This window comes from Anabrus simplex, chromosome 3 (genome assembly GCF_040414725.1).
Source record: "Anabrus simplex isolate iqAnaSimp1 chromosome 3, ASM4041472v1, whole genome shotgun sequence".
NCBI lineage: Eukaryota > Metazoa > Arthropoda > Insecta > Orthoptera > Tettigoniidae > Anabrus > Anabrus simplex.
Window position 1 is genome coordinate 100,896,453 of NC_090267.1, and position 12,876 is coordinate 100,909,328.

The window sequence follows — 12,876 nt, forward strand, 5'->3', positions numbered from 1 at the left end:
CTATCCTGGCCAGCCTTCCAGAAATATATGTTACAAACAATACCTTCATGCCTAATACAAAGATTTTAATGTACAGAATATTCTCAATCGTTCTAGTGCCTATTACTATTCTGGAAGTTACAGTGTGTTTCACAATTATGGATTACATTTTACATATACAGGTAAGAATAAATTATAATATTAATTTACAGGTATTTACATTAACTGAACTGATATGAATATTTATATATAGCATGTTTCATGACGTAACATCACAAACAGCGTGATCACATCGTATGTACGTATGATATAGTAATAATAATAATACCAACAATACTAAATGGATGTAACACTTCATAGCTATATATACAAGCAATAACAATAACCATAATTGTAAAATAATAATAATAATAATAATAATAATAATAATAATAATAATAATAATAATAATAATAATAATAATAATAATAATAATAATAATAATAATTCGAGCTCGATATCTGCATTAGTTACCCAGGGTTGAGAGAACAGTGTTTTCAAGTTATACCTGTTATCGCACTTGGGTCAATATCCCCCTATAACTCGAAACAATTTCCAAACTTTGACACACTCTCTTGGTCCACACCATTTAAAAACACACAGATCACCTCAGCTGCACAGCCCTCCAGTTGGTGCTGTCAAAGTCCACAGTTCACAGCACAGCGGTTCCATCGGGGACCACCACCTTCCCATGGTGGGTCTGCTGGGTCTAGTCTACGGTGTCTTCGTTCCTGGTGATGGTGATCCACAGGTCCTGGCGTGGCATTCAAAGCTCTGCTGGCTTTCCCCTTGTTTTGCCTTGCTGTTCTGCCAGACAGCACCCTCATTCGGTAGCTGTCGGTTCGGACCCCACTGGTTCTCTGTCTCGTAGGAGTCACACTGGCTGTGTCATTGCCATTGCTGCCTCCTTCTCCTGGGACAACTTCCTGCAAATGCTTCCTTGATTTCCAAAATTTCATAAAAGCTTATTTTTTGTATAAACACTTGGCTGTGTAGATGACGCATTGATCCACGGGCTGGATCAGAGACGTGTTCGCTGGCAAGAACATGCACCCCATCATTTTATCATCACTAGTCAGTTGTTCAACTTGTAGATGAGTTGTTTACGTGCAACCATTTAGCTAATCTTTCCGCTGCAGCCTGAATTTCAACCCCACGGACAGCCAATCCAGAAGAACGGAGTTGACAAAACCATTTGTAAACTGCATCATCCAGGGATTGATCTAGTGCCTTCCGCATTCTTTTTACAGCACTTGCTTACTTTTCTACATTACACTTCAGGACAAACGTTCTTATATTGTTCTTTTCATATCTTATGTACGAGACAGTCTGTTCTTTTTTTTTTGCTAGTTGCTTTACGTCGCACCGACACAGATAGGTCTTATGGTGACGATGGGACAGGGAAGGGCTAGGAGTGGGAAGGAAGCGGCCATGGCCTTAATTAGGGTACAGCCCCAGCATTTGCCTGGTGTGAAAATGGGAAACCACGGAAAACCATTTTCAGGGCTGCCGACAGTGGGGTTCGAACCTACTATCTCCCGAATACTGGATACTGGTCGCACTTAAGCGACTGCAGCTATCGAGCTCGGTGACAGTCTGTTTAGCAACCCCATGTTGTTTGAGTCATCAGTCCATAGACTGGTTTGATGCAGCCCTCCATGCGACCCTATACTGTGCTAACTTTTCATTTCTACGTAACTATTGCATCCCACATCTGATCTAATCTGCTTGTCATATCCATACCTTGGTCTACAACTACTGTTCTTACCACCTACACTTCCCTCAAAAACCAACTGAACAAGTCCTGGGTGTCTTAAGATGTGTCCTATCATTCTATCCCTTCTTCTCGTCAAATTTAGCCAAATCGATCTCCTCTCATCAACTCGATTCAGTATCTCTTCGTTCGTGATTCGATCTATCCATCTCACCTTCAACATTCTTCTGTTACACCACATGTCAAAAGCTTCTATTCTCTTTCTTTCTGAACTAGTTATCATCCATGTTTCACTTCCATACAATGCCACGCTCCACACGAAAGTCTTCAAAAACATCTTTCTAATTCCGATATCAATGTTTGAAATGAGCAAATTTCCTTTCTTAAGAAAGCTCTTCCATGCTTGTGCTAGCCTGCATTTTATGTCCTCCTTACTTCTGCCATCGTTAGTTATTTTACTACCCAAGTAACAATATTCATCTACTTCCTTTAAGACTTCATTTCCTAATCTAATATTTCCTGCATCACCTGCCTTCGTTCGACTGCACTCCATTACTTTTGTTTTGGTCTTATTTATTTTCATCTTGTTCTCCTTACCCAAGACATCGTCCATACCATTCAGCAGCTTCACAAGATCTCCTGCAGTCTCAGATAAAATAACAATATCATCGGCAAATCTCAAGGTTTTGATTTCCTCTCCTTAGATTGTGATTCCCTTTCCAAATTCCTCTTTGACTTCCTTTACTGCCTGTTTTATGTAAACACTGAAAAGGAGGGGGGGACAAACTGCAGCCTTGTCTCACTCCTTTCTGGATTGCTGCTTCTTTTTCAAAGCCCTCAATTCTTATCACCGCAGACTGATTTTTATACAGATTGTAGATAATTCTTCGTTCTCGGTATCTGATCCCAATCACCTTCAGAATCTTAAATAGCTTGGCCCAATAAACATTATCGAATGCCTTTTCTAGATCTACGAATGCCATGTACGTGGGCTTGTACTTCTTGATTCGATCATCTAAGATCAGATGTAAAGTCAGGATTGCTTCACATGTTCCTACGTTTCTTCTGAAGTCAAATTGATCTTCTCCCAACTCAGCTTCAACTTGTTTTTCCATTCTTCTGTAAATAATACATGTTGAAATTTTGCAGGCATGAGATACTAAACTAATGGTGCGGTAGTTTTCACACCTGTCAGCACCGGATTTCTTGGGAATAGGTATAACAACATTCTGCCGAAAATTGGATGGCGCTTCTGCTGTCTCATACACCTTACACACTAAATGGAATACCCTTGCCATGCTGGTTTCTCCTAAGGCAGTCAGTAATTCAAAGGGACCGTCATCAATTCCAGGTGCCTTGTTCCTATTTAGGTCACTCACAGCTCTGTCAAACTCTGACCTCAAAATTGGGTCTAAGCATTTCATCAGCATCAACAAACTCTTCTTGTTCCAGAACCAAATTATCTACACCTTTACCTTGATACAGCTGTTGGAAATGTTCCTGCCATCTTTCTTCTTTGTCTTCTTTCCCTAGAAGTGGCTTTCCATCTGAGCTCTTAATATTCATACACCTAGATTTCCTTTCTCCAAAGGTTTCGTTGATTTTCCTGTGTGCGGCATCTACCTTTCCCAGGACCATACAACCTTCGACATCATTGCACTTCTCCTTCAGCCATTCTTAGCTACCTTGCGCTTTCTATCTAGTCGATTCTTTAATCGCCTATATTCTTTTCTGCCCTCTTCATTTCTAGCATGCTTGTATTTTTGTCGTTCATCAGTCAGGCCTAGTATCTCCTGAGTTCTTGTTCTTAGTTGATCTTTTCTTCCTTCCTAACATTTCTTCAGCAGCCTTAATGACTTTGTTTTTCATGACTATCCACTCTTCCTCTATTGTGTTTCCTTCAGCCTTTTCATTTAGTCCTTGTGCAACATGTTCCTTGAAACAATCCCTCACACTCTTTTCTTTCAACTTGTCTAGATCCCATCTTTTTGCATTTTTTCCTTTCTTCAATTTCTTCAGATGGCATTTCATGACCAACAGGTTGTGGTCAGAGTCCACATCTGCTCCTGGCAAAGTTTTGCAATCCAAAACCTGGTTTCTGAATCTCTGCCTAATCATAATGAAGTCTATTTGATACCTTCCAGTGTCTCCAGGTCTCATCCACGTATACAGCCATCGTTTGTGTTGTTTGAACCAGGTATTGGCAAGGACTAAATTACGATCAGTGCAGAATTCAACCAGCCAACTTCCTCTTTCGTTCCTTTGTTCCAATCCGAATTCTCCTACTGTATTACCATCTCTTCCCTGGCCTACCACTGCATTCCAGTCTCCCATCACAATTAGATTCTCGTCACCTTTTACATATAATCTATCAGCTTCATTGTCCGTACTGATGAATTAAGAATGCAAGTATGAAGAATACTTCATACTTGCAACCTTTTACATATTGTATTAAATCTTCTATCTCTTCATATATTCTTTCGATTTCCTCATCATCTGCTGAACTAGTAGGCATATAGACCTGCACTATTGTGGTGGGCATTGATTTGGTGTCTATCTTGACGACAATAATTCTTTCACTATGCTGGTCGTAGTAGCTTACCCGCTGCCCTATTTTCTTATTCATTATTAAACCAACTCCTGCATTTCCCCTGTTGAAAATTCGGTAGTCGCCTGGCCAAAAATCCTATTCTTCCTGCCAACGTACTTCACTTATACCAACTACATCTAACTTTAGTCTACCCATCTCCCTTTTCAGATTCTCTAACCTATCACAACGATTCAAACTTCTACTAACATTCCACGCTCCGACTCACAGAATGTCAGTATCCATCTTCCTGATGATTGCTCCCTCTCGTGTAGTCCCCACCCAGAGATCCGAATGGGGGACTAGTTTACCTCCGGAATATTTTACCCGGGAGGAAGCCATCATCAGTACATCATTCAAACAGAGAAAGCTGCATGTCCTCGGGAGTTAGTTATGGCTGTAGTTTCCCGTTGCTTTCAGCCGTGTAGCAGTATCAACACAGCTAAGCCATGCTGAGTATTATTACAAGGCCATATCAGTCAATCATCTACACTGCCTCCCTTACAACATCCGAAAGGCTGCTACCCCCCTTTCGATGAACCATTCCTTAGTCTGGTCTCTCAACATATCCATCCGATAAGTTTGCACCTGCGGCTCGGCTATCTGCTTCATTGGGACACGCAAGCCCCCCCACCGCGGCAAGGTTACATGGTTCGCAGGAAATGCTTGACACAGACGCTCCCTTTTTCGAGTTTTCTTATGACACATAGTTTATAATTAAGAGAAACAGACATATACTTACACTTTTTACCTTCACTAAGTTTACTTAACGACATCAATGTTTATGTAGGTCTACTAAACACAAACTCTTTCTAAAAATCACACAAAACACTCTGAAGTGTAATCACATATTAAGTATATCAGGCAACCAACTGACTGAGACTAATGGGAGGCAGTGCGAGTGAAGGTTGTCACGTACGCATACTCAACAACAGAGTTGCCTTGGGAAGGTCACGAATCTGCCACCAGCTGCAGCACAAACTACATAGTTTACAACATTGCGCTCGTAACTTAGCTTTATACTAGAAACCCCTAATGGAACACATTTTATGACTAGCAGCATAGAACCAAGACTGAACTGCTAGTCATGATTTTTTTCTTATAACCTTTGTGTGAACGAACATAACATTCTATACTTGTTCAATGATAAGTTTATAATCCATTAACCCATTAATGGAACAAATTTTATTAACAGCATCACAGAACCCAGAATGAACTACTAGTCATGATTTTTCTCTCTTAACCCGTGTGTCTGCAAACGTAGGATCCTTTTATACTTGAACAACAAAATGTTTCCAATGGATTTCCCGTCGTCATTTTGTTGTCAAATGGCACACTAAAATAATGTAAATTAGATTTGCTGTAGACATGTATAAAACATATTTTTTGTTATGCTAATTTTACTATTCAACTTCCGTTCTTCGCTAGGCTAAGGATGTCCCCAAGAGGGATGAAACATGTGCCTATAACCTCGCTTTAAGAATAAAGACTTTTATAAGTACTGTAAAGATGCAACTTTGAATGTTAATATCTTTAAACTCAGCTTTATAGTGTATTTGTATTTATGTATTATTATTATTATTAAACGGCTGTCAGGATCAAGCACAGTCAGGACTAATGGGGCCCAGATAAATGGCTTTTTTCTTCTTACATATTTCTCCACAAATTTTGACAATTTTTGCTATATATTTCTCAATTTCTTATTACATAAAACCCAGGCTCTGATAATCACCTATCTTAATTTCTTAGTAACATTTACAAGAAGAACAAATGGCCTACGCATAATAAAAAGATTTGATAGAATCTATAATGTTATTTCAGGAACAAAACATGCCATTCTATTATTAATTTTTTTCTTTTTCCCAGGCATTTTCTAATATTTCTTTATCTTGCATTAGTTTTGATTAAATGGAGAACTGAAAGGTTACAATTTCCAATTGTAGCACAGTAAAAACCTGCTAATTTGAGGTAATTAGGAATAAGGAAACCTCAGATAGCTATAATTCTGATAAGTTGGTACATGTAGTAAGTCACGGTTTTAGATTAGAAATGATGGAACTGTTGCTACTGATGTAATGCAGATTTTGAATGAATTCTATTTAACTCATAAAATCCAAAGCAAATTGTATGCCGCACACTCCTCTTGTTCTATGTAGGCCAGGGTTGCCTTGATCGTGTGTAGGCCATCTGTATGAGAAATGTGTTCAATGCTTTCATTATTACTTCTATCTGAAATTAGAAATATAAAACTTTAAAAAATGGCATTGTCTGTTAGTTCCCGTTCCTAGTCTCTCTCCAACCAACCCAAGATGTCCTCCTGGTCCATAGGTTCAATTACAGGAACAATGACTTAGAGCCACAGGCTTGTCAACTTCATTTTAGCGTCATAGTTGACAGAGAGAGTTGCTGCAAATTTCACTGTTTTTAAATTAATTACGTTGACGAAAGAAGTGCCTCAGTCAATACGGAGCCTCGGGTGTTAGATAAGCAGGTTTATACTGTCTGGTAGAGAAATCTCAATGATCAATTGTCTCAATTTTAGCAATGAACAAGAGATCATAGAACTTTTTTTGCTTTACGTCGCACCGACACAGATAGGTCTTATGGCGACGATGGGATAGGAATGGCCTAGAAACTGGAAGGAAGCGGCCATGGCCTTAATTAAGGTACAGCCCCGGCATTTGCCTGGTGTGAAAATGGGAAACCACGGAAAACCATCTTCAGAGCTGCCGACAGTGGGGCTCGAACCCACTGTCATACAAATTAGTGTTCACATCTCATGTGTAACTAATGAAACCTCAAAGGATATAAACAAATTTACAATACAGGTACAACTAAATGTTCTGATTTCTGACTGATTAGGCTGTGTCCAGAGTAGTTTAGGGTCCAATACAATGAACAATAGGTATTTCAGTAAGTACAAAAATGTATGAATTTATAACTCTAATATATTCACTTACAGAAGATCTCCTTTTTTCACGTCGTTTGGAATCTGGAGTTAAGCCGACAGACCTAAAAAAAGGAAAACACATAATATCAATAGGCATAACGCACGCACAAGAAAAATAAATATCAATAAAAACCTCAGCCTAGTAACTGTAAGAAGGGAATAATAATAACAATAAAAATAATAATAATATGGCCTAAGCCACCACGTGCTAGATTTTGATTTAACACCATCTAGGCTGCCTGAGCATCACTTTCAAAGTTCCATTTTACTGTAAACTGGATCTCTGTTGGGCAATCTCTGGCTGAGTTTAAATTAATTTAATACAGTAAAATCTGTCCTTAGTGGACAATTTTCTAGGTCCACAATTAAATCCCATGTTGTGTATGAAAATTTACCCCTCTATTACAGACACACCATAGCCACTAGAAATTCCAATTAAACCTCTCATAACGGGTACTTTTTTCAAAAGTATTTGTACCCTGTACAGTATTCGCTTACTTTTTACAGGCAGTACTTCCGAGAATTAAAGGCACCGTAACTTGCAGTGCAGGCTGTACACATTCTTGGAAGGCAACACTAAGCTATGCTGTCACTCCCAAAAATCGTGTGATCCGACAATCTGAACAGCGCTGAAAATCGTACTTGTACTGTCAGATTACTTTTAAATGACTCATGGGCTTTGGATGTGTTCAGTTTTACGTTAGTAAGTTGGTGTATTTTAACACAGCTCCGAGGAAGTTCTTAACTCGGAGAGAAAAGGTGGGCGTAATAGACTATCATAAACGTGAGAAGCGTAGCGTACGCAAACTGTCCGAAGTGTTCAAGATTGGAAAGATACAGGCAGCTGAAATTGTGAAAAATCAAGAGGAACTAATGAAAGAATGGCATTTAAATGGCAACGAACAGCGTATTAAACTGTTTCAAAGTGGTAGTGGAGCTCTCATCGACAAGGCAACGCTAGAGTGGTTCGGTAAAATAAGAAGGCAGAATATCCCTGTGTCAGGACCAATGATACAAGCGAAAGCGTTAGAATTCGCAGCAGTATTAGGTATTGGAGACCTCAAAGCCTCGAATGGTTGGCTAGAAAGATTCAGAAAGCAACAATGTATCAACTTCAGACCGATTTGCGGAGAACCATCCAGTGTTAAAAAAGGAGATTGTTGAAAACTGGCAAGAAAAAATACCTTCGATCATAGATGAGTATTCTCTGGAAAATAATTTGAATGCCAATGAAACTGAATTATTTTTCATGCTTTACCTGACAAAACTTTGTGTTTCAAAGGAAATCGTTGTAATGGTGGAAAAGTTGCAAAAGTATGTCTTACGGTCTTGTTATGAGCAAGTATGAGTGGAGAACAGGAGAAGCCCCTTGTGATAAGCAGAACAGCAAAACCAAGCTGTTTTAGGAATATGGATGTTACAAAGTTCAGCACTGAATAGAAAGCTAATAGAAAATAACTAATAACCAGAGAAATAATGACAGAGTGGCTAGGACAACTGGACAGAAAAATGATACATCAGCATCGCATCCGATTAAGTTGCAAAATGGGAAGATGGTGTCTTTTTCCCCACCAAATATAACATCAGTGACTCAGTCGCTTGACCAAGGAATAATCAAGAACTTCAAGGTTATGTACAGACAGTTAGTGATGAAGCACATTGTATTAGAACTTAATGGGAATGAAGTAACCCTTCAAACACAAAAAGGGACTGAATGTTCTCCAAGCAATTTCGTGGATAAGCCATACATGGATAAACGTTACACCTTCAACAATTCGTAATTGCCTTCTGAAAGCTGGGTTTCCTGCCAGTGGTGGACATCCCAGAACTGAATCTGATATTTCTGACAGCATGGAAGCAACACAACAATTAATTAATGCAGCAAGTTACAGGGTAGAAATAACACTTATATCGAAATTGACTCAGATATTCCAACAGACTATGAGAGTGGAGACATGAAAATGATTCTTCAGTCAAACCTATGGGAGGAGGATAAAAATGAAGATTCTTATGAAAGGACCAGTGAAGGCAATGCTAATGAGACCGAAGAAAATAAGAAAATTAATGTGCTGTCAATAACCTTGTACAGTGAGACTCGCAGCTGTATTAAGAAACTGAAAGAATTATATAATAAACAAAACGAAGAAAAAGGTGTAAATATGACACAGAATTTAATTGCACATAGTGAAAATATCACTGCTAATCCTCATTGAACAAATTTTTTCCAAGTGCTAATGTTTTAATAGACATTGCAACATGTACATAGACTTAAAGTTTTAAAAGCTATGTTGTTCTTAATTTTACCATGGTGAGTGGTAAATGTACAGTGGGCTCAACAGAGGTTTTAACAGGCGTGTTTTTGTCTCTTTGATACAGCGCAGATGCAGCAGTGCATCTACAACTTTCTCACATGAGTACAGTACCGAATTTGTACAATACTGTGTACAGTTATTTGCGAGAGTTTTTAACACATACAATACATGGGTTATTGTGTTCCAACTTATGTTTAATGGTACTGATTTCATACCCTCTCTCGTACAAACACCCCTTCATAACAGACAATTTTTTCGGTCCTGAAGGTATCCGTTATAGAGAAGTTTTACTGTATCACCAAAGATCTACAATACAACATTGTACAACATGGAATATCAAATAGACTTTTTCCCGCCGGAATTAAACCCGCTAACTTGGAATCCGGAGGCTAAGACTCTACTAATGATCCACAGAGGGAGTTAAGTAATACAATAATACAGTGAAACATCTTCAATGTCCATGGTTTACAGGGATCATTTGAATGGATGAAAACCATAACGGTATAAGTGACATTTTTTAAAAAATGAGTTAAGTGCAGGATGTAAGTCTGGGAGGATGTATCCTTTCACCAACAAAGAGATACAAGTGATACCGGTAATATTCTGCGCTCTAGTGATGGGTGGTATAACTACAAATGGCATGCTTTATATGAGTTGTGAAGATGTTTAAATGCCTTTTTCTCTGAATGACCAAAATGCTACGTATACCGTTATGGTTTTCATCCATTCATTTATTCTTCTTCCTGGCCTTTTCCCAGTTACCTTGGGTAGGCACTTTACATGGATACAGCCCAGATTTAAGATCAGATACTTTACCTGACACCAACCCTATGCAATTGCATTTCTGCCTGGTTTGTAGTGTGATGTGTTGGATGTAGATGAAGATGTATAGTGAGATAAACACAAAAACCAGGTCCTCAAACCAGTGGAATTAACCAGGCTGGAAATCAAACCCGGGATCCTCTGGACCATTGTGCTGGCCGGATTTGGTGATCATTTATTGGAAATCATAAAAGGACATTGTGGGATACATCATCAATGTCCCACTCCAATCACCCAGGTGCGGTTAACAAGCCTCCTCCACTCCTTTCTGTCCTTCTACATTTCCTGCTCCATTACTTCCGCCACATCCAATCCACCTTCTCTAATGCCCTTCCAAATCTGATCCATCCACCTTCTTCTCAGTCCTCCAACTGGTCTCTTTCTGTTCCGGCCTAGCTATGGCTAGACCACCTAGTTGCTCGCTATCACTTCCTAGGAGACAGCAGCACCCTTCAGCACTCAGCCGGAAGTGGTGTGGACGGAAAGGGATAAGAGACTGTTATGCTTGGGTGCCTCGTGCGTGAGGAGACGGGAACATGTGACTGACTATTACCGAGGGCATCAGCCCATTAGTACTCAGTATTATGTATTAATAATGTGTTATAAGTGTCATAAATGTAATAAATGTTGTTATTTAATCAAGTGAGTGAATTACGTTCAAAACATGGTCCAATTACCAGGCCGGATTATCTACACCACGAGGACCTCGTGAAAGCAGCGTGGCGTGTAGTATGGACGACTAGTTTCTACAGTAACATGGAAATACTTGGAAGTTCACTTCAATGACATCATCTGGCAGTCCCAGGTTCGATGTTCCAGCACCAGAGGTAAACTAAACTGAGAAGGCAGGTCAGTACTATTCATTTAAGGCTCTCCTTTTCTCCTTGTTATTGTCTTACCCCCTCCATCATGGAATCCTCAACAAGGCAAAGGCTTCTTAAGCAGAGGTCGCGATTTAAAGCGCAACTTACTCGCTCGGAAACTTTCGTTGAGAATTTCATCGCTCAACAACATTCGAATTCGCATGAAATTAAACTGCGATACGAAGACATGAGTGCATTAATGTCGAAGTTTGATGACGTGCAGTCAGAATTAGAATTAGGAGACGTTGAAAACGAGCAAGCTCATGATCAGGCGTGTGCCGAATTCGAAACCAAATACTACAAGGTAAAGGGCGAAATGAGTAAAATAATAGCGAAACTTGAAGAGTCATCACGCGACACGGTAGATTCAGGAAGAACTCAGGTCAGCAGTGTCACGAGTTTAAAGTTACCGGCTATTAACATTCCACATTTCGATGGAAAATACGAAAACTGGCTCTCATTCGCAGTTTTCAAGTTATGATTCATAACAACAATAATCTGCCAAGTGTCCAGAAATTTCACTACTTAGCATCTGTTCTCAAGGGCCCAGCCAGCCAATTAATTCAAAATTTACCCATCACAGAGGCAAATTATGAGGTAGCGTGGAAAATGTTGAAGGACAGATTTGAAAACAAGAAACTAATAGCAGCTACTCATGTTAAGGCACTCTTAACTTTAAAATCAGTCTCCAGTGAAACAGCCACAGAACTGTTAAGGTACTCTAACACTTTTAATAGTCATTTGAATGCACTCAAGGCCCTAGAACTTAATATTCCACTGCATGAAGTTATTTTGACTCAACTGTATGCTCAAGGACTTGATGCTTGTACTAGACGAGACTGGGAATTATCACAGGCAGACACTTGGGTTCCATCACTTGATGACTTGCTGTCATTTGTTGAGCACAAACAGCAAGCTCTGGAGAACTTCCCTAGCTCACAGCACAGTGCACCATCGCACAGACAACAAGCTGACAGAAATAAGCCTAAACCTCAAGGGGATACTCAACCACGTTACACTTACACCACTACCAGTCTCATAAAGTGTCCCTGCTGTCATGGTAATCACCCGATATTTAAATGTGAAGGGTTTGCAGCTCTGAGTGTGGAAGATAGACAAAGAAGGGTTAAAGAAATGGACTTATGTTTTAACTGTTTGCGTACACAGCATTCTGCCAAACAGTGCAAATCACGTGGCTGTAAATTATGTAGTAGGAAGCATCACACCTCATTACATAATCCATCCGGTAGAGAGGGAGGTACAGCCCATCAAACTGCATCCAACTCCCCTCACACATACTGCAATACAAGAGACCCTGTAGGGGTTCTGCTGTCCACTTCCATGGTCAAGGTACTAGATTCTAGGGGGCAAATGCAGGTCTGCCGGGCACTTCTTGACAGTGGCAGCCAGGTTAATCTTTGCACCGAAAGTCTAGCACAGCGATTAGGCCTTAAGAAAATGAAGAATCCCATACCAATCAGCGGCATAAATGATTCCATTTCTCAATCAAGGTACAGTGTTCAGTTAGAATTGCAATCCACTGTAAGTAACTTCACTGTGAGTATGACTTGCTCTGTCTTTCCATGTATCACAGGTAACATGCCCAGTAG